The following is a 24,428-nucleotide window of genomic DNA, read 5'->3' as shown; positions in this document are numbered from 1 at the left end:
TTCAAGAAGGGGAAAATGGATGACCCGGGGAATTACAGACCAGTCAGTCTCACCTCTGTGCCTGGCAAAATCCTGGAGCAGATTCTCCTGGAAGGCCTGCTAAGGCACATGAAAAACAAGGTGCTTGGTGATAACCAGCATGGCTTCACTAAGGGGAAATCCTGCCTCACCAGTTTGGTGGCCTTCTATGATGGGGCTACAGAAGTGATGGACAGGGGTAGAGCAGTTGATGTCATCTACCTGGACTTACGTAAAGCATTTGACACTGTACCACACGACATCCTTGTCTCTAAATTGGAGCAACATCAATTTGATGGATGGACCACTCGGTGGATAAAGAACTGTCTGGATGGCCGCACGCAAAGAGTTGTAAAGGCTCAATGTCCGGTTGGAGACCAGTAATGAGTGGTGTCCCTCAGGGATCTGTGTTGGGACCAGTCTTGTTTAACATCTTTGTCACTGACATAGACAATAAGATTGAGTGCAAGTTTGCTTATGACACTAAGCTGTGTGGTTCAGTTGATACCCTGGATGTAAGGAATGCCATCCAGAGGGACCTTGACACACTTGTGAAGTGGGCTGATGCCAGCCTCATGAAGTTTAACCATGCCAAGTGCAAGGTCCTACACCTGGGTCGGAGCAATCCCAGGCACAGCTACAGGTTGGGCAGAGAAGAGATTCAGAGCAGCCCTGCAGAGAAGGACTTGGGGGTGTTGGTTGATGAGAAAATTAGCATGAGCCGGCTTCAGTGTGCACTTGCAGCCCAGAAAGCCAACCGTATCCTGGGCTGCATTAAAAGGAGTGTGACCAGCAGGTCGAAGGAGGTGATCCTGCCCCTCTACTCTGCTCTTGTGAGACCTCACCTGGAGTATTGTGTGCAATTCTGGTGTCCTCAACATAAAAAGGACATGGAACTGTTGGAACAAGTCCAGAGGAGGGCCATGAGGATGATCAGGGGACTGGAGCACCTCCCATATGAAGACAGGCTGAGAAAGTTGGGGCTGTTCAGCCTGGAGAAGAGAAGGCTGCATGGAGACCTCATAGCAGCCTTCCAGTATCTGAAGGGGGCCTATAGGGATGCTGGAGAGGGACTCCTCATTAGAGACTGTAGTGATAGGACAAGGGGTAATGGGTTAAAACTTAAACAGGGGAAGTTTAAATTGGATATAAGAAGGAAATTCTTTCCTGTTAGGGTGGTGAGGCATTGGAACGGGTTGCCCAGGGAGGTTGTGAATGCTCCATCCCTGGCAGTGCTCAAGGCCAGGTTGGACGAGGCCTTGGGTGATATGATTTAGCGTAAAGCATCCCTGCCCACCGCAGGGGGGTTGGAACTAGATGATTTTAGGGTCCTTTCCAACCCTAACGATTCTATGATTCTATGATAGTGAAAAAACAGATGATATTCAGGCTACATGCTACAGGGATCTACAAAATACTCCGTGGGGTAACTCTATATACAACAGTTACCACATGGATTTTCTGGATCAGTTTTTTTGGAGCACACAACACCTGCCTTCTCAGTTCTTTAATGGTATAGTTGCAGTTCACCTGGAAAAAATCTCTTAAGTTCCCCCAGATCTGATAGCCTTCTTAAAGCGTTTCTTTCCATCATACCTTTCTTTTATATGTTGCTGACTTCATGAGTGTGCAGATGGCAATCATTGCGTACACAAAATAATGGTTTTCAGCCAAATACAAACAATACCCTTCATGTTCTATATAGACTTATTGTATCTAATTTACTAGTGAATTAAAAGTATGTGGAGTGAAACCAGATGTGAATCTAATGTTGAACTACTTTGGTAAGAAATTTTTTTCTCAAAAGTATTTAAGTCCTGCAGTCATACTATCACATCTGGAAAATGCTGCATTATTTCAGTAACCTCCAGGCTAAATAAAGTTTACTCAGGGTCATGGCCTTTTATGAGTTCCCTGGATATCCTTCAGAACTTCCTGAATATATTGAAATGTATGTCTTGCCTACAAATTTAAATACTTCATTATAAAGTGGAATTCCTCTTCTTAAACAATAAGAAAGATTAATTAAACTAATCTTAAAATTTTTGTAATGCAGCACTCAGTTTTTTAGAGGCTACCGCTTTTATTATTTTAAAGATTAAAAAATAAAAAAATCCAAAACCAAAACAAAACCAACAGAGAAGTGCCCTTGGGAATAAAAGCTTTTAATGAAAGGATGATGCCTGAGGTAAAAAGATCAATCTCTATATTAAATAGGAAATGTAACTCATATTTTCATATATAGCTGGCAGAAGAAAACTTGCCATAAAGCAAAATACTATTCGGTGGTGTATTTAAATCTCTATAATACATTACAAAATATTAGCAGTAGTTTCATAGCTTATACTTCATAAATATTACCTAGAATTCTCAAAATGTGGGAATATTAATTAAAATGAATGTCTAGAATTAAAATCCACCTTGACATTTAAGTGCTTTCTGGAAAAGCTCTTTATGTTACCAATTCTCTAGAAGTCCCAGGAATACTTGTAGATGTCATTTCTGGTTGTTAGGAATTAAGCAGACAATTATTTTATAATTCTAAGAGATGATTTCCTCTCTATTAATGTTTCCTATGTTAACGGTTTTGAATATCATGTGTCAGTACAATGGAGATGATAAAATGGAAACTATCTTACTGAATATGTAAAAAATACTTGTAAGTAATGTCAAAAATAATAATCAGAACGGTCACATCTGACCTCTGCAGAAATTATATTGAAACAAAATATACACAAGTGCTGTAACACCTATTAGCAATAATCTAAATTTACCTTGTTAAATATACACTGTAAAATGTTATACTACACTTTGGTGTCAAACGCCCCAAACAAAATATTTCAGACCATAACTGTAAAACATATAATGTTGCAAAATACAGTTATTTTCTGCTATCAGCATGTGCAGTAAAAATTACCATCATCACTCCTTCCTCCAGGGGTGCTGAAACTGTCAAGAAAATCAAACGCTTGAACATATCATCTTCTCTGAGATATGTTATTAAAACCAACAATGTAAATGTCCTACAGGGGTAAGACTTACTTTAGTTTAACAAGTTATGTATAATATTGTCACGATTTAAAGTTCATGTGCAAACACTTAGGTTTTATAAATTACAGAATTAGAAATGCTCACCATCCAGTTACTTGTTTTATATTCTTTCAAGGTGGGTTGCAGCCTATTTATGAGATTTTTCAGTCACTTGGTGGCTGAAGAGGAAATGGTTATTCTTTCTTGTGTGATCAATATAACTAAAACTGAGTGAAATACAAAATAAATGCTCTTAACAGATCAGGGGGAAAAAGAACTCTTTCTAAATGTCTACTTCTGCAGGCAGTAGATGTTGGGAATGTGAGGATTGTAAACCCAGAGGCATTACGCCTTTTTGTTTTGTTCTTTTAATTTTTGTTCTATCATGTAGGAAGGAACATGGGAAACTTGGAGTGGAGAGCTGAGTATTAGGGTGACATGGGTAGGAGATTCTTATCCTGTATCGATATATTAACAAATATGTCTAATTCAGTTCTTAAGACCAGTCTTAGGGAAAAGAAAAAAAAAGGCAAAACACCAACCAACAAAAACCACTCAAGCTCTCCTCTTTGCTAGGAAGAAGCAAAACCAGATTTCTTCCCTTTTCCAAATCAGTTTCAAAGAACTGCTCAGCCATTTGCTGTTAAATTTGCCTGAATAATAGCTAACATAAATTTGAAGAGAACTCATATATGGGATCTTCCAAATAAAATTCACAGCAGACTATGAAAATCTTTGTGTAGTCTGGTATAGCATTTCATGATTTGTTTAAAAGTCTTCTGAAAAGAAAATTAAAATAGGAGCCATGGATACTATATATAAGTTCTTTTGCAATTTTCTATGTGACATATCTTTTGGAAAGCTTCTTATTTCTTTGTTTCCAAACTGTATGAATAAAATAAATGTTTTCTGGCTCTGCTTCTTGGAAAAATGTTTGGAACTCAATGATAAAATCTATATTTTGTACATTTTTCTTTGTTATTTTTCTTTTAACAGCATCCCCAGTGAAATAGGTTTTTAAAAGTTTCCTAATATGTAATTTTATTTGTTGATAAGAACAATACTTCCTGTAAATGTAGTTTACTTTTTTCTTTTTCTTTCTTTTTCTTTTTCTTTTTCTTTTTCTTTTTCTTTTTCTTTTTCTTTTTCTTTTTCTTTTTCTTTTTCTTTTTCTTTTTCTTTTTCTTTTTCTTTTTCTTTTTCTTTTAATGACATTCTGTGTTCAAACCAATACCACATTTAGAAGTTATATATACTTGGGTGTGTCTGCTCTACCATTCTATTTTTTGACAATGTCTACCATGCTCTTCACGATACAGGAAAGCTAATGGAAAGCTAATAGAAATCCAATGCATAAGCAGTCAGCACATGATTATTGTATTAGGTGAGCCAAGACAGGAGGGAAGCTGCATTGGCAAGCAATGACATGTGCTGGCAAGAAATTATGTTTCTGGGTTTGCACCACCAGCCGGAAGGGATGTAAACCCTAGCACACTCTGCTTATGATACAACTAAGATTACTGAGGAAAATACCGGGTTTCAGTTACCCTTGCAAGGTGGATGTGTCTTTATCAACTTCTGTGCTTCCCAGCACAGCTCCTGCAAGAATCCTCTATTAGCTGCTTTCATTTTCCTGGTTTCTTGCTTATAGCTAACCTGCATTGTTCATTCTCTTAGTTGTATTATCAGAGTTGGCAGGGCTAATAGATTTCCATTGTTTGGGGTTTTAATGCGCTTTAGTACTATGTTGAATTCCGATTAACTTTTGAGCTTGGAAATCTACGGTTTCTAGTAGTTTAAGGACTAAATTGTGTGCTTTGACAGAAATCTATAGAGGGAAGAAAGTCATATAAGAACATGTTGAGAAGAGTGAGGGATAATATCTAAGATGAAAATTAAAAATATCTTTATCTAAAGGTTTGCAACATATTTACTCCATTGGAACAACACTTAGACATGAGCAACTTCACAATCAGGAAACTTCAGTGGGTCCTGAAAGGGGAATTTGAGACAATTTATTTGATGCTTCATGAAATTAGGTGGAGATAAGCATTTCAAAATACCTATATTTATTAGGTTGGAATGAAACAGAAATCCTGCGCAAGCAGACTTTTCTATTATCAGTACCTTGACTGTGTCAACACACACACCACACATACCCCCCCCCCCCCCAAATTGGAAAAGTTTAACCAAAATAATTTTAAGCCAAAGTATGATTAATTTATCCATCAGTTTTTATATGATAAACTTTCTGGTACTCATTCAGCTGATAGTTTTAATGGTTTTAAAGAATGCAGTGAGAAATTTGGGATTAGAGATAAGCTTTTGAGTTATTATCAAGTGTTACCAATGTCTTTCAGCTAGTTTTCTTTCAACAGGCTATGTCAACCTGTTGGTTTACCAGTTGAAGATATTTGATTCACTGAAGACAAATGTCTTGATGCTTCCAGTTAATTCTTTGTCCAGAATTTGGTTCTTGAATTGAATCACAACTGAAGTGAGTCATCAGGGTAAAAATGAAAACAGGTACATGAAATATATGCTTTTAAGACATTTTCCTGACATTTTACTCTCATTTTTGAGAGCACAGAGACATCAGAATGTTTGTTTTCCTGGAATTTTCTAAAGAATGGCTTTATTAGGAAGATGCTGATAGGAGCTATGGCTCTGATTAGTGAAAGAATAGGTTTAAGACATGACCTTTCCAAGCTGTAGATGACTGAAATTGTTGATGAAATATATTTCATGTTATTAATAAAGTGATATTTAGATCTTCATGAACAGTTGAGTGTAAGAGAAAAAAGCCCTAAGGACAGATTCAAGGCTCATGTAAATTAGTATATTTCCACTATCCTTAATGAGATTAGGCCAATTTATACCAATTGAGTATCTGTTCAGTGTTACAGTACATTAACTGACAATGCTACATTTTCAAGTTTAAAAAGTTTAATACTGCTTCAGAGTTATATTTCTTTCTTGTACACTCTCATGTTTCCTATGTTCTTTAAGAGAGAGTAAATTTTATTCTAATTTCCAGACTTGTTAAATTCCAAAGCATTTCTTACTGTAGATGTATGTATTTTTAGTATGATATTGAAGCTGAGGGGCTTAATTTAATTACATGACCATGTGCTAGGTCACTGTAATTTTCCTGTAGGGTAATGGTATTTTCATAACTAATTTACAGCAGCAGCTGTGAAGCAGCATACATTTTAAAAATTGGCTGTTTTTTAAGTGAATTTCTTAGTATCCAAGAGAAAGACAAAAAACTGTTAAAGTATAAATCATTAACTTGGTTTATAAGTTTGTGCCTACAGGGGCAAGATAATGTTTTTTCAGTTGTTTCACAGACCACCATGGGAAGACTGCCTACACTTTTGACAGTAGAATTTGCACAAGAGATTTTTGCTATTGCTATAGAAGAAAAGTAGATGAAAGTATTTTAAAAGTGGACAGACATAGAATAGATAATATCACCCTGAATGTTAATACAGTCTTACATGCACATTTAAAAACAGAAAAAAGGCTAACAATTTTATATAGATTCACAGATTTAGAGTTTCCCGACACACTTATTTCCTAAGTGAGCTACAGGTTACAACATCTTATAGCATGCGACCAGCACTGGGGCAGGGGCGGGGGAAGCAATGTGAAATGCTAAAATTATCTTATACTCTGAGGTTGCCAAATAGAGTTCTAAAAGTTACAGCACTTTGTATCAATTATTTTTTCTTGCCTGTGGCTTTCAATCTTTGGAATAGTTTGGAGAACAATTGGAGCATAATCTATTTTTGAAAATGTTTGTAACAGGGTTAATATTTGAGATATATATTTTATATTCAACTCACTCTACCAACTGAGAAATAATGGCTTATAAACATTTTGCCACTGTAAATAAAAAAATGCTTAATCAAAAACAATTGTCATATTGTGCAGTTAAAAACATCACACAACCTTTCCTCAAGTTGTATTATATATCTATACATAAAACCCATAGAATTTAAATTTGTGACGCACTTTATTTTCCTAAGTATCCTCTCTTCAAAGTCCTGTGTTCAAACTGCATGCTGTGCAATTCCTCCAATGTTTCTGCACTCTCAGAAGAATGAAAAGGATAAGTACATAGATCAAAAAGGGGGCACATTGCTCTCCAGAGAGCAATTAGTGATTGTTTGCATAGTCTATAAAGTTCAAATGCAAAATAAAAGCCATGCATCCCACTAATGGCTGAATTCTGCTCTATCATTTCCCAGAGGAAATGATGGCAAAACACAATTTCCCGGAAGGAAAAGCTTTATTTTGAATAGCTTCACATTTGAGGGTATTGCTTCTGAAGTTCTGTTCATACCTATATTTCAGGGAAATGTGTAATTTTCAGCATTTTATTAATGGCAACAGAAAAATTTCCACTTGTATATGTTTTTAACCTTTCCATTTTCTTGTTCTGGGACAGTAACTTATGAAGTTACAGATTTTTGGATGGTATGTTTCAATGTAATGACCACTTTACATGGTTGCTCATCTTCAGTCAGTAGTTTAGATGCAGCTGCTCATCTCGCTACAGTCAGCCTCATAATATTTTTTATTGCTTGACACTAGTCTTATTTTATGGGTAAACTTCTAATTCTCCTTTTTAGTTTGCTATTTTCCATCTCTACTTACCTTTCCTTCCTCGTCCCCCAGCCCTCCCCTCCTCTAGTGATAAGTCCTATCTTCACCAGCTCTGCTCCATTGATCGTCTGGGGTCTGTGGGATGGCAACTGTTGGTGAAGGAACAGCCAGAACTGACCTTATCCATGGTGCCTAGCTCCTGTTGCTGCCTAACAGTAAAATTATTCATAGTTTTATAAAAATATTTTGTACCTCAAAATTCTGGTTTTAAAAGCATCAACGTTATTTAGGGAGCAGGAACATTTTTCAAAGATGAGCAAACAAGTCTTATATTTCAGGCAAATTTATAAAATTGTATATTCTGGTATTTATATACCTTTTGTTCAAAGAAAAGACTCAAACTAAACCACGTTATGTAGGCAGTATTTTTTATATATATTCTTGAAAGTGAGTTTGCTTTCAAGCTCAGCACTAAAATAGTGCCTGTCTCAGGAAGTGACATAATGAATATATAGTTTTCATAAAAAGATTAATTATTTTTCCAGTCCCTAGGAAATTTTAAATGATGACATCTGATCTGCCATATAGGGCAGGTATTTGAGATATTTTTAAAAGGAATCTGCATTTTAAATAGAAAGGTACACTTTAAATACAATTTAATTCCAATTTACTGTAGGAGATACTAATCTGTAATACTGCATGACTTCATTTTTACCAGTACAAGATTTTTATGTGTGCTCATTTTGGCTAGCATAGAACTATTTTTCTCTGCAATAGCAAATATAGGGCCGGGTTTGGGAACTGTGCTGAAAACAGTGCTATAATAGAGATGTTTTAGTTACTGTTGAGCATTGCTTACACAGAGCCAAGGCCTTTTCTGCTCCTCACACCACTCCACCAGTGAGCAGGCTGGGGGTGCACAAGACATTAGGAGGGAACGGCCAGGACAGCTGACCCAAAGTAACCCACACCATATGGCGTCCTGCTCAGCATAGAAAGCTGGGGGAAGAGGAAGGAAGAGGGGAATATTCAGAGTGATGCTTTTTGTCTTCCCAGGTAACTCTTATGCATAACACAGCCCTGCAGCCTGGAGATGGCCGAACACCTGCCTTCCAGTGGGAAGAAGTGAATGCACTCTTTATTCTGATTTGCTTGCATGCATGGCTTTTGCTTTGCTTTTTTGGGCTGCCTTTATCTAAACCCACAAGTTTTCTCACTTTTACTCGTCCGATTCTCTCCCCATCCCACTGGGAGGGAGTGAGCAAGTGCCTGTGTGGTGTTTAGCTGCCAGCTGGGTTAAACCACTACACATACGTGACATATATGTTATAAAATTCAATGTCAAGAACCAGTAGTTACCAGATTAATTTATTCTGATACAAGAAAAGTAGTTTTCACAACTGAAACTGGCACTGTTTTGAAGAAACTTCCAGTTTTATTTTAGGTGTCCTGTTCACTGACAATTATATAACCAGTGACTTGACCACAGATTCTTGGTGTTTACATTTCCTGAGAAAGTTCCAGTTAAAAGCTTACCATATGTTATAAACTTTTCCTCCATATAGCTTTCAACTCAAGTGACATACATTAGCATTCAAGCTTTGGCCTGTCTTTCATTCACTGGTGTCAAGTGATCCAGACATTCTTTTATATGGAATCTTTAAAAATCTTTAAGAGTTTTGTTTTGTTTTTTTCCTCTGGCTGGTTGGCTGTTTGTGGATTTTTGTTTGTTTTTGTTTTGGTGTCTTTATTTTTTTTAATTATAGTTAAAGGTTCAAAGTTTCTTAGAAAAAGTTGTTGTGGAATATAACTCAGTTATTACCAAGCAGCACTGATAATCCCACTTTAGATTTGGCAGATGGGGGGACAATGAGAATTTCATAGGAAAATAGAAATTGGAGAGGATTCTGGAGAACTATCATAAATGAAAAGTCTGCATATGGAAGCATGAAAGATGTTTTGTAAATAATTTCAATACACAGCGAATGCTTAGAGATGTAGAAAAGTTTGACATTTATTTGCTATAAATAAGTTCTAAAAATTGAAACATTCATGTTTTTCCTGCAAAATACTTATTTTCTATTTAAAATCAGGATATGAACTTAGTTCTCTGGTGTAAGAATGTCATAGTTTAAACCCATGTGGCAACCAGGTATCATACAGACACTCAATCACTTCCCTGCCTTGACCCCCTTTTCAAGGCAGGATGGGGATGAGAATTGAAAGAATGTAAACCCCATGGGTTGAGATAAGAGCAGTGTAATAACTGAAATAAAGTTCAACATGATGATAATAGAAATAATACCAATAATAATAATTATGGTACTAATAATAGGGAACGACAAAAAAATAAAAAGAAATTACAATTCAGAAAACACAAGTGATGCACAATACAATTTCTCACCACTCACAGACCAATACCCAGCCCATCCCAAGCAGCTCCAAAGTAGATCTCAAAAGAGAGACATGACTGTAGGGACTTTTCTTCCTTATCAGCTTGGGAGTGAGACAGTGGCATGCCCAGAATAATCCTTCAGTGGTCATGAATATTGCTCATGGCATTTTGGTTAGCATGAGTGTCCTTCAGTGTCAGTTCTGTTGGCCTGACTAAAAGCAGTCCCAACTAGATAAAGGCTCTAGTCCTAAGACTATTATCATAGGTAACAATTATAAAGAATCGCATCCTGTGGCAGAAAGAGAAAGGATTGATCACTCAACACATATTTCCTGTCCCTGACTTCTTTGACTCTACAGTACATATAGTGAGCACAAATATGTATGCAGAAATGCATACAGTGAGCAAGAAAATAGTTGTTTAGCTCTAATGAAACACTGAGAAGAAAAGCACAAAGGTATACCTCCACAAACGGTTATTCACTTGTGGTTCTTCTGACACGCTGAGAAACCTTCATATATACACACATATATAAACTCCTCCCCCCTAGCCCTTTGTAGTTAATTTCCATAGAGGTACAATGAGATGGAATTTTCTAAGAGCAATTTATCTGATTGGCATCTGAAATTCTGTGAATTTTACTTTGTTAGAAATTTAGTTCTGCACCTGGCTTAGAAAGTGAAAAGGCAAGCAGACTTTTAAAAGTGTCTTTAGTGAAGACTAGTGTAGAAACAGGCTAGGTGGTTATTTTTCATTATTAGCTGTTCAGCACACCAGGTCTTGCTTCGTGTCTCCTGCAGGTAACATGCACAATTTAATTATTTTTTTTTTTAATAAACCCAAAGTGTAATTTTTTAATTATTCACATTGAGATAAGATCTTGGAATGGAGTAATTTTTTCTCTGGGTCCTTTACTAAATTTGATGGGCAAGGTTTTTTCTGCCTTCCTCAAACCTCAAGTATTATTCAAACTGACATATGCTTTCTTTCAGTACTTTGCCTGTAGCAGAAATTTACAGCATTCTTCTGGTCTTGGCATTTTAATTGTCAGAAATCTATTTTCTTAGTCTGTGTTGCTGTAGCTTTATTTCTCCTAAATCCAAATCTTTATCTGGATTAATGTATGCAACCTTTTTAATATGTTGTTAGAACACCTTAGTATAATTCATAATAGCTGTAAAATTTAAGCAAGTTTAATTCTCAAGGTAATTTCTGATGCTGTGTGACTAACATGATACACTAAATCACTAATTCATTTCAATACTATTAGTTATGTATTTTTAAAGTACATGTGCTTATATTTTTTTTTAAATTTTATATTCAGTTGGAATAAATACAACCCTGTTCTATAGAATATACCCTAACCACTCAAATGTGACTAAATTGACCTAACTTATTTTTTGAGTTGTATGCGGAAAGCTTAGATGCTCAGACAACAATTGCTTTCTGGCTCTCCCCTGGAGTAAGCTAGTCTTCTCCACCGAAGAAGTACTGTACCATACAACTGTAAAAATTCTTAGTCTAAAAATATTTTATTGAACTCTCAGGTTCTGATCCTTCCTTCTCAAAAGTCCATCTACTTTGTCTAATTTTTTATTTTTATTTAACTATGACATATTACAAATATATTTGCATAGACAACTATATAAAATATATAAATATATGCATGTGCATAATGCACACATGCATAAATATACATAGGAGGTAAACATTAGATCTACTACTCATCCGTCTGCATGCTTAAATATTAGGCTATGAAGTTAGACCCCATTGGTTGAAATAATCTTATTTCATATACTTTAACATACAAAACATTGTTTTCTTCACAGTTTGCTTTCATATTTTCAAATATTGACTTTGTCATTATAATTTCATAATCAGCATATTTACTTTTTTCTAACTTTTTTCTGTTTTTTTTTCCAAGTACTCTTTCTTTCTGCTATATAGATGAACTTTCTTGCATAATTGCTATCAGCACTTCTTTTGAATTAGTACAGATAGGTGATATCACCCAGTGAATTCCAGTGGAAACCATAGATGTGTAATTTTGTTTATTTTATAATGATAAAGGCTGCTAAGTTGGAGAGGTCAAAAAAAAATAATCACAAAATACCTTATTAAGGAAAAAACTACAGTTACATTTATAGTCTTTGTTTCAATACTGATTATGTCAAATGACTCCAAGGTACAAACTCGAGCTACTATTTTTGAATAACCAAGGTTTTTTTTTTAATAAAATTATAGAGAAGCTCTTAAGGACACACAGACCAAGTATATAAAACATTAATTTCCTTCTATTCCTTCTCAAAAGATTTGTAGCCAGTTTGATACTGTTTATACAATCATCGTAACTCATCCCATCTATGTCTTTTCTGTTATACTTCATTTGCTTAATCTCCAATTTTTTCCCTTCCTTTCTTCCTCATTTCTGTTTCATGACTTTTTAAATAGCTGACGAATGCTTGTGCAATTGTGTCCTGGGTTCAGCAGTAGCAGTCATTTTTCTCCTCCTTAGTAGCTGGTGCAGTGCTGTAGTTTTGACTTTCAGCCTGGGAACAGCACTGAAAGTTAAAAACACAACACTGCACCAGCTACTAAGAAGGAGAAAAATGACTGCTACTGCTGAGAGTATTCGTAGCCTCCATACTGCTTGCTGTAGGGCCTCCTGCCACACTCTTAGGGCTGGCTCGGCTCATCGATGCTGTAACTCATCTGGAAGAACAGTGGCAGGTAGGGCGTTTGACTGTGGCGATATATCTGTCAAACATAACCTGGTTCTCCTATGGCGAGCTCAGGGAGGATGGAAACCTCCCACAGAGCAGATGGGCAAAAGGTCGCTTGCTGGGGTCCATGGTTAAAGCCTCTGGTATGGAGGATGATGGCTAAAGTATAAATATGGGGCGGCATGGCAGAATGATTATATCACACTCCCACCAACCCGCCAAGGCAAGCGCCATGTGCTTACCATGGTGGAAGCAATCACTGGATGGCCTGAAACATAACACGGTGCCCCACGCCACTGCCCGGAACACTATCCTGGGCCTTGAGAAACAGATTTTGTGACAACACGGCACACTGGAGATGATTGAGTCAGACAATGGGACTGATTTCCAGAACAACCTTAGAGACACTTGGGCCAAAGAGCATGGCATTGAGTGGGTATATCACATCCCCTACCATGCACCAGCCTCTGGGAAAATCGAACGGTACAATGGGCTGTTAAAAACTACACTGAGAGCAATGGGTGGGGGAACTTTCAAACACTGCTATACAGATTTACCAAAAGCCAGCTGGTTGGTCAACACCAGAGGATCCGCCAACAGGGCTGGTCCAGCCCAGTCAGAACTTTTACATATTGTAGAAGGGGATAAAGTTCCTGTGGTGCACACAAAGAGTTTGCTGCGGAAGACAGTCTGGGTTATTCCTGCTTCAGGTAAAGGCAAACCCACTTGTGGGATTGCTTTTGCTCAGGGACCTGGATATACTTGGTGGGTAATGCGGGAAGATGGGGAAGACCGATGTATACCTCAAGGGGATTTGATTTTAGGGGAAAACAGCCAATGAACTCAATTATATGCTGTTGCCTGCTATGTAGCACTTTTACAGCCCACCAACTACATGTCTTCAGGTCACCAGCAACAGGCCCTGACTTCCTTCTGACCATCATCCCAGCAAAGAATGAACTTTGATGAAACCAGATGAGTTCTGCGGTGTCATCAGCAGGCAACAATCCAAGACTGCACACCGTCTCTCCTGCTCTGAAAGACTGTTACAAGAGATAGAGCCCAAAATTATGGACCGGATGAACTCAGCAGCTTTAAAAGGATGCACTAAGGAATGATCTCTCTTTCTCTTTGTGTGTGTGTGTGTGTGTATGCATGTGTGTGTATATATATATATATATATATATATATATATGAGACAAGAGTGATGGTATATTGAAAAATGGGAGACTGAGCATGTGAATGGTATGGAATAAGGGGTGGATACTGTTTTGGGTTCAGCAGCAGCAGTCATTTTTCTCCTTCTTAGTAGCTGGTGCAGTGCTGTAGTTTTGACTTTCAGCCTGGGAACAGTGCTGATAACACAGATGGTTTTAGTTGCTGCTCAGTAATGTTTACTCTAACCAAGGACTTTCTGAGTCTCATGCTCTGCCAGGGAGGAGGGGAAGCCGGGAGGAAACAGAGACAGGACACCCAACACAAACTAACCAAAGATGTATTCCATAACACGGCACGTCATGCCCACTATATAAACTGGGGGCAGTTACCCAGAAGGAATAGATTACTGATCGGGTCAGGCTGGGTATTAGTCGGCTGGTGGTGATTGGTTATATTTTCTTCCCTTGTTATTTCCCTTATCATTATTATTATTGGTGGCAGCAGCAGTAATTTGTGTTATATCTTAGTTACTGGACTGTTCTTATCTCAACCCATGGGAGTTACATTCTTTCGACTCTCCTCTGCATCCCTCCAGGAGCGGGGGGAGGAAGGGAGGGGAGTGAGCGAACGGCTGCATGGTTCTGGGTTGCCAGATGGGCTTAAACCATGACAAATTGTATGCAAAGATTAGTAACCCACTGATTCTGCTGAGTGAGGATAGTATTGATTAGGAACTAAGTGTGGGTGTTTGTTTTCAATTCTTTAAGATATGCTAAAGCATGTGGCAACTGCAGGCAACTGCATTGAAAACTCATGTTTATTCCTTTCTCATACTACATATGAGGATCACAACCTTCAAGAAGAAAGGCATAGTCTAATGTTTCTCTTTGGAAGAAGACATTTTAATTAGTATTGCCTTTGTTTTTTCTTCCTTTTTTTTTTTCTCCCCTCCTACTCACAGGCTTTTGCAGAAAAGAAGAAAAAAATGTGTAGTAAAAAATTATCTGTAGTGGAAAAACAAGCAAACTTCAGGAATGGCCAAAAAAATTAATGCAACAATAGGTTTCCATAAAAATACCAGACAGAAAACAAGCTTAGTTAAAAGCATGGCTATAAAGAAAATATACTCTTACACACCATAAAAATGAAAACTACTTAGTTCTAGAAATTAAATAAAACCCAATTTATATTATGAAGTAGATTAAATGCAGACACAGGACAGAAATAAAAGAGGAAGTAATTTTATGTTAAAAGTTTTAAAAATATTTCAGATGTTCAAGCTTTTCAATGTTTCATATGAAATTTCTTTCATTGATGGTTAAAGTCTAATAACAGGAATATTTATTGGATCAATTTGGACTTTAATGCCATGCCATATCCATCTCATACAATAGAGATGATTTATATTCTATGTGATCAGGTCTTAAACTCTCACAGATTTCTATAATAACTTTCAATCAGCCATTTCTATTTTTAGATTTTAAGGACTTTTTCTCTTAATCACAGTCACAAACATCAAACAAGTTTGAAAAAAAAAATCAAAAAATAAACAAAACTAAGCTTTCAGGTTATGAAACACTTTAAGACATAAGCAGATGGGAAAAAAAAAAACAAGCAAAAAACCAGAAAAACAAAATCCCAAGCCACAGCAACAAAAATAAACTAAAAAAAAACCCAAACAAACTACCTGCCTGCTTTTTCCTTAAGAAAAATTCAAAGGATGGCAAAGATTGCATTTGAGTACTGGTACCTTACAACCAGTGCCCATATCAGCATCTCTCAGCACTGGCAAATGGGGACATGGGCAGTATCCTTAAATGAAGCTTTATCTGCACTCCAGATATCACTTTTTTTTGTACAGTGGGACACATGTAACATAATTCTAGCAGTCTCATAGAATTATGCTGAACTGAGCACAGTGTTGCCACAGTGCTAGTTATTATTTCCTTTTCAACACTGAATATTTGATGAAGATATAGGCACAGGAAGTGTTACGATAACGGGTGTGGATCTGCCAACAATAAAACACTTATTTTCCACTTGGACAGTTTGAGACAAAAAGAAAGGATGTCAGGAAAGTTATTCTCCAAAACATAGAACCCAGTAACTTTCTGGCATACAGTTAATCCTAGCATCTGGCCCATATGGCTATTCATCTGCATTTACTACCTTTCTTTCAGTCACTTTATTGTGTTTCATTCTGTCAAATTTGCAAAAAGACTACATAGAAAGAAAGGTTTTCTTACATATTTGTCGTATAGTCATCTTAACTTTTTGCAGGTTATTTTTTTTTTTCATTGGTTATGGAACACAGCTAATGACAGTCAATATATTTTGATTTTACAGGTGTAATATTTTATACTGCACGTCCTGTGTTTAGTAATTTCATGTGCTAAAACGGAAGAGTACTTTGTCATAGTTAGCAGCTAGTGTCTCTGCCATCAGTGGGAAGTCCATGTACAGGAAAATAGAGAGATTAACAAAAAAAACCAAACCAAACCAAACCAAAAAACCTCTTAGGAAAGAAGAATGTGTTGGACATTACAGAAAAATACGTATCATTGTTCTGCAGCTTACTGACTTAAGGCACTCTTAGGCAATTATTACATTTTTAGAAGTACTTGCTTAATTTTGTGACATTTCATGACTAGCACCTTTGAAGATTCAGTTTATCATTCATTACCAGTGATATGGAAAATCAGTCTGCAGTGATCATAAGACACTGTGATGTACCTAGAGCACCTTAAAACTATTATTTCCCTAATCTGCGAAAGTTGTTGGGTGGAATCTGTAAGAAAACATAGAGGCATTATCCATGGAGAAACATATTTGTATGTTTTTCTCCATAAATCCACACATATGCAATACAGGTTAAATATTGTTTTCATGTCTGAAACCAGTAATTTGGGTTAGTTTTATCAAGGCTGGAGATACCGCTGATGAAATCACAAATACAGTTCCAAAAGTTCCCTTTTGAATTTTTCATGACATAATGACACTACTATAGGGGCTTTTGGCCTTTGCGTATATCCCTAATTCTTTAATAATTACTATTTAATATCTCTAATTCCTTACTAATTCTTTACTAATTCTAATTGTATTAAGAAAGAAGTAAATAACTAATTTTCCTTTTACACCTAAATTTATAGAAAATGTTACTGAGATACATCTAGATTAACACTGTAAACTACAGATGAATTCCAATTAAAAGAACACTTAATCAAAAATACTAAAAGGGTATATGACACTTATTACAGCCATTAATAAATTACCTCAATTACTTCACATCCTCTTAAATATGCTGAAATTTTGAGCCACAAATAGGCATAAGAATGCAATTTATGACAAGGCCATGCCAAATTAAAAAGTTTTCATTCCAACCCGAGGTACATTCATGTCACTTTAAATTAGTTACTGTTGCAAAATAAAATAGAAGATTCTGGCTTCAGGTGAACCATTAAATATGCATCTTTCAACTTTAAAAAAGACATTTCAAAATGAAAAATTGTTGGCTACAACTTTTTCAATTTGTATGTTGTATTAGGTGGCAGAAATGACTTTGAAAATGATAGCCTCTGGGTAAGGCAGAATGTATACAAACTGCTTCATTTTACATCTCAATAGTCTAAATTGACTGCATTAATCAAGTGGAGGCAGTCATCATGTAGTCAAATAGACACCTTCTAGCTGACCTTGCACATTTTTGTTATTAATTTAAGGTTTTTCTGAAATGATGTTAATCCTCATTAAGAGTGATGCAGGCCATACTGTACAGCATTGCAAGTCCGTATCCCAGGTTGCAAAGTCAGGGGAAAAAGGCAAACAGCCTCTCAAATGAAACACCTCTAGGTTTTACTATAGGCAGAAGATGTTCCATTGGTTCCATTCTTTGTCTTATCACTCCTAGAATCAGCATACATTTCTAGTTTATTTCTACTCCATCTCACAAAACACCACCTGTTACAAAGTCAGGAAATATTCATTGCTTTTCCACCTGTCAGAATAAAGGAATTGCATAAAATTGATATTTTGAGTGTCATTCAGTTGCTTTGCCATGTCTATTTATATGTTGTTTTCCATTGTAGATAAAATGAATAAACATTTTTCCCCTTTATTCTTGCTTTAGTGCCAAATACATGCTTCAAGAACTGGAGTTCCTTAAGGTTTTGGAGGCTGCCTTGATTTCTGACACCCTCCCCTTTCCCCCATTTTTTTTTCCTATGCATATTTCCATTTTCCATAACTTTGCCGTCAACCAAACACTTAAATTTGTTTGTTTGTTTGTTTTTTCCCTTATATTTATTTCTGTTCATTGTCTTTTAGAATTTCCTGTGTTTTTCTTGTGCCATAGTTCTTTATTATTATCTGACTTCATTTGACTTTGTAATTCTCCCTCTATATAGTCTGTATAGATTGGTTATTTTTCCTCTTCCTTATACTTGTCTCCAGTCTTATTTTTTTTACTCCTGTTGTTGCTATATATTCTGCTGCCTTCTTTTTTCCTAAATACCTTTCTTTGTTTCCCCTTTTAGCATTTTTATTATTACTTTACTCCAGATGGGGTGTTATTCTAACAGCAATAAAATTTTGTTATACTTTGCTACATTTCACATAAAATAAAAATACTTAAAAAATGCATTGCTTTCACAAGAAGAATGGTGGGCCTATTGGCAACATTAAACATTTTTTCAAAAACTTACTGGGTGAAGAAATTATTATAATAATCTAAAATACTCTGTGCTTTAGTACATTTTGTATCTCTTTACTGCCATTGCTGCTAGTTTATTAAAAGTTAATTGCATAATGTTGCTTGTTAGTTAAAGCTAATTAAACCCAATGAACTTTAAAACTTAATACATACTCATTGTTTAACTAGAAAGTTTAAAAGCTATCCAGAAAACTTGGATAACACCTTAAAATGATTAAATGTGGAAATGAACCAGAATTTGCTGTCCTTGTCAGTCTGCTTCAGAGCTATCTTGATTTACGTCAAGATTCAGGTACGTGAATAATGATATTTCTTTATTGTCTGCTTTGACTGGTCTTCTGAAGGGCTATCTAATCTCTCTTCTTTATTGGTAAATGTGATATTTTCCTTATGAAACAAATTTTCAAAAAAATTATCAAACTTTTGCTTCATTCTGTAACACCTATCAAATGCTTTGGTTTTGTTGACTAGAACCAGTGAGGAAACAGTTGTAGTAATATTCATTCCTTTAGTTTATATTTCAGTGATATTCTCTACAAATCCCTAACTCATGTGCAGGTATGTGTCATTTGTATCTCTGAAAGCCCAGTTCCACTGAGAGCAATGTGACCTCAAAGAAGGTAGAATGAGGCCTTTGTACTTTGAAGAACATCACTTATATACCACTGATGACACCACTTTCTAATGTATGCTTTTCATATATCTTTTTGTTTATTATTATTATTGTTATTATATACTCTATGGTAAAACTCTAAACCATCATTGACTCAATGAAAATTATCTGGTTTGTTGGGAAATAAGTCAGATTCAAGTATTCTAAATGGTTTTGAATTTTTTAATGAGTAAATTTTGTTTACATTGAACAGACTTTATAATTCTTTTCCCACTCATTGCAATGCAGCTCTTGAAATTGTGCATGCTCTTGATTTATTGCAAATACAAAGTAAACCAGAGTATTTTAAAAGTATTTTAAAACTGTTTGCTGAAGTGTGCCAGGGCACCAGTTTTCATTTCACATTGCCAACAGTCAGTGTTCACATGATTAGCTACCATCACTAAAAGTATGTTAATTTATTTTGCCTCAGAAAACTCTGTAAAATCCATGCAGAATTTATTTTGTTTATTTTTTTAATGTAACAAAACCACAAGTCTACAAAGAATGAATCATTCTCATGGGTAAGCAAAAAAATTACAAATAAAAAAGTCCTATCTAAGTATTGGTGCATCTTGTGCAAAGCATTGTACACTCATTTACTTGCGCACGTGTACTCCACCCTATTTCATTTATTAGTGGATTCATAGTCACTGAGAAAAGAAGACAAAAAATGCTTATTTTTAATGATATGAATGTTGTACAGAATAGATTGACAAAACTGATTTGTGAAAGTAAATGTGTTTTATTGCTTCTCAGGTTCAGATATTGGTCTTGGTATCGTAGAGTTCTTGGTGCAGTTGTGTGTGAATATATTGAAGTTAAATAGCACATATATACTTTGTATAAGTCTAAAGTTTAAGAAGTTTACAAAAACGTCCAAATTGATTTATACAGAATAGCTTTATTTAATCATTTCATGAATACCTGAATAGTGCATGAATAATTTTCTGGGGCTCAACTCAACAGTAATTAGACCACAAATTCATCTCCTGGTAGAAAACATTACCTAGGGTAATTTCCTTGTCATGATACATCAATTCTGACCTTTTTCCTAGATACAATCCCAAACTATAGGAGAGGATCCTCCAGGACACACTGTAATTTTCTCTGTTAGCTATGAATTCAGTGGGTTCCAGTGTGTATTCAAGCTCTGAAGTCTTACATTTCTGCATTCAAACTTTTACAACATTTTAAACTCTATGAAGAGCAACTTGATCATAAGAGCAAGTAAACTACAACAGTCAAGAAAATAGTAGTCCTGCTTTCCATTTGAAATATGGACACGGCAGATTATCAATATGAAGTATGCTGTAATTTTGTAGAAACAAGAGTCTAGATGTAACATACCTGTTTACATATAAAGAAACAAACATCTATGCTTTCTGTGGGGTACAGTATTTCATTATTTCTTTCACCTATCCAGTTTCACCCCTACAGGTCATGGGTACATTTTCCCAACCTGTATATTCTGGTTTATGGATCCATTCAGCCCATACACATTCATAACTCTTAGAATCACAGAACACTTTAGGTTGGAAGGGAACTTAAATATTATCTGGTTACATCCCCAATGCCACAGGCAAGGACACTTCTAGACAAGGTTGCTCAAAGCTCCGTCCAACCTGGCCTTGGACATCCTGTTCCACATCCTTGTTGGAGACATGGACAGTGGTATTGAGTACGCCCTCAGCAAGTTTGCCAATGACACCAAGCTGTGTGGTTTGGTTGATACACTGCAGGGAAGGAATGCCATCCAGAGGGACCTTGACATGCTTGTGAGGTGGGCTGATGCCAACCTTATGAAGTTTAACCATGCCAAGTGCAAGGTTCTACACCTGGATCGGGGCAATCCCAGGCACAGATACAGTTTGGGCAGAGAAGAGATTCAGAGCAGCCCTGCAGAGAAGGACTTGGGGGTGTTGGTCGATGATAAAATGAACATGAGCCGGCTTTAATGTGTGCTTGCAGCCCAGAAAGCCAACTGTATCCTGGGCTGCATCAAAAGGAGTGTGACCAGCAGGTCGAAGGAGGTGCCCTGCTAGTCACTTTCCTTTTGATGCAGCCCAGGATATCCTGTCCCTCTACTCTGCTCTCGTGAGAGCATGCATGCAGTTCTGGTGTCCTCACCATAGGAAGGGTATAGAGCTGTTGTAGCAAGTGCAGAGGAGGGCCACGAGGATGATGAGGGGGCTGGAGCTCCTCCCGTATGAAGACAGGATGAGAAAACTGGAGTTGTTCAGCCTGGAGAAGAGAAGGCTGCGTGGAGACCTCATAGCAGCCTTCCAGTATCTGAAGGGGGCCTGTAAGGATGCTGGGGAGGGACTCTTCATTAGGGACAGGACAAGGCGTAATGGGTTAAAGCTTTAACAGGTGAAGTTCAGGCTGAATATAAGGAGGAAGTTCTTTATTGTGAGGGTGGTGAGGCACTGGAATGGGTTGCTGAAAGAAGTGGTAAATGCTCCATCCCTGGCAGTGTTCAAGGCCAGGTTGGACAGAACCTTGGGGGACATGGTTTATTGTGAGGTGTCCCTACAAATGGCAGGGGTATTAGAACTAGGTGGTCTTAAGTACTTTTCCAGACCTAGTTATTCTATGATTTTATGATTCTGTGAGGTATCCACCACTTTCCTCGGCAAGTTGTTCCAGTAGCTACATTATCTGAACTCACAAGTTCTATTCCCTATGAAATTATCTCAACAGTAAAGCTATGAGCTTTCATCAGGTCGAGAGAAGGGATAGAAAAAGGGAGAGCTCTTTATCTCTCTTAGTAAAATACTATTCAGCAAGAGATTCAAAGTTCACAGATCCAGACAGAGACAGCGTCTGTAATTTCATGGCAAATGAAAATTCATCTGTGAAGGAAGGTGATGACAAGTGTTTTTTTTCTAAATGTTTTCTACTTTGTTTCTAGTGTCCACTTAGCAGAAATTTCTAGCCGGTTTTAGGAGCAGAAACCAGCAACCTCTGGGTTCCTGCCTGAGCAATGCTGACAGCTAGAACACAATTTTTCTTTCCCCACGCTGGCACATATTGGTCCTTTTTCCTTAGCTGCTGGAGGAAAGTCCTGACACTGGTCCTTTCTGAGCACAGGGAAAGGAGGGGTAGCTGATTGAGTGTCACTTCAATTAATTTACTCAAAATTTAATCTGAAATACGGAAGCTTTTTACAATGGCTATATTAGCAAAGACCTCTAGTGGAGACAGAATTTAAACTGGTAGTATCTCTTCTTCCCCTGGATCACTTAATGTTACCAAGCAGCATCAGAAAGATTCATCAGCCTGACTGTATCAGCATGGATGAGATTTTGTTTTTCTACATTTTTAACTGTCCATCTGTAAGAGCAATTTTTGATGGTGAACACTTACTGATGAACTTGCTTTTTAGACAGAAATTGTGAATCTTAAAGATCATACAGAAGTGGAAGACAGATGATGAAGTGAGAAGCTGGGGAAAGAAAATTTGTTTCCTCAAATAAATAGAATAACTTATATTTTTATTCTACTGCAAAACAACCTACCAAAAAGTTTTTCACTCTCAGAGCTCTTAAATTTGTGTATTAAAAGAAATATATATAAAAGAGGATCTAAACCTGAAGCAGCCACTTTCAACACAGTTCCTAAAGATCCATCAGCTGCTTGTATACCTTTTTCCAGTTTGTTTATTTGTGATCCAAGAGCCTAAATACTATTTTTCATTCTTTAAACTGCTGCCTCTAGGAAGGTTTTCTGCAGCTTACAAATAACCTCTGCATAATGAACTGCTTGCTACACATTCTGCTTTTTTGCATTGTAATATAATATATTAAGAGCAAGTGTTTCAAATGTTAATTCCTTTAGCAGATGAACAGCAATTTTGAGCCAGATAGCTTTTATGTTTGATGCTAACTGCTTTAATTTGGAACCTTAATAGAGCACTTTGGGAATGCAACAAGGCACTCCCCATGTAGTTAGCAAAACCAGTGCCTTAAGGCACATCTGGTTTCAGTTGTCAGGTGTCAGAAGATGTTTTTCTGCATCATCTCACATAGTTACTTTCTGGCCTCAGCACTAGCAGTGCTTCATATTAACATCCACAATTTGTCATTTCTATTATTATTTAGGGTTTTCCCTCCCGTCTATAAAAGTTCATTGTACAGCTGAATGAGTAAACATGTAACTAAGAAAGAAAAAAAATTACTGTCCAAAAATATATTGACAAAAATATAAATACATCTTTCCTCAGAGAAAACTACTTCAGAGAAAAATAACAGAAATAACTTCTATTAAAAGAGTACCCCATGATGCATCCATGCATATACTCAAAGATTAGGGTGATGCCATGAATTTCCTGTAGTAAAGGTTAGTTCTTACCTCCAATCAACTTTAATATTTCGGAAATAGCGATGGTACGTTTTAACTTATTATGTATAGAGTCTTACCTTAGGCATTGCACTTCCTAATGTGGTGTCACGGAGCACATTGCTTCAGGAAGCAGCAAAGGCAGGCTGTACTGCAAGTGAAGAGCCAGGAGTGACAAGGTTGGCAAGATAGTGACTCCACCAACAAGGGACACCATCCCACAATAAGTGTGCAAGAATAGCAGAGGTTTTGGTGGCAGTGACCAGTTAACAGCCCTGAGATTGCCAACCACGTCCATGCAGGTCTGAGATCAGGGCAGGAAGCCAAGTCAGTGATGCCAGGTCAGAGACAGCAAGGTGCAGAGCTGGGCAGAGGCACAGCTGCAACAAAACTCACATGGGCCTGAACTTAAATGCAGCAATCAGGCAAAGGAGAGAGAGACCCCACAGCTCCTTGTCACAGCTTACCTATTCTCACAGCAGTCTGATCCCAGGTTACACAGTTAAGCAAGATCAGAGCAGATATTGAATATAGGTATCCAAGCAGTCAGAAAAGGAAGTTACAAAGCCTCTTGCTTCATTCAGGGCCTTGACACAGTGTCTTCTAATTGCAAAATCTGTTTTGTGATGCATAATATTGTTTTGGGAAAATACGTAGGTAGTCTTAGTACCAGGAGTGTCAACATAGTGAGCTTACTGGGACACAAGTTCAAAATCAATGAGTTAAAGGACCGGAAGATAGCAAAAGACATCAGAACTGGTAGCTGATTAGCTACAATAAGAAAAGAAAGGA

The sequence above is a fragment of the Pezoporus flaviventris genome, unplaced genomic scaffold (genome assembly GCF_033815535.1).
Source record: "Pezoporus flaviventris isolate CSIRO_AGI_PZ_B2104156 unplaced genomic scaffold, CSIRO_AGI_Pfla_v1 ptg000045l, whole genome shotgun sequence".
Taxonomy (NCBI): domain Eukaryota; kingdom Metazoa; phylum Chordata; class Aves; order Psittaciformes; family Psittacidae; genus Pezoporus; species Pezoporus flaviventris.
This window is presented reverse-complemented; position numbering follows the sequence as displayed.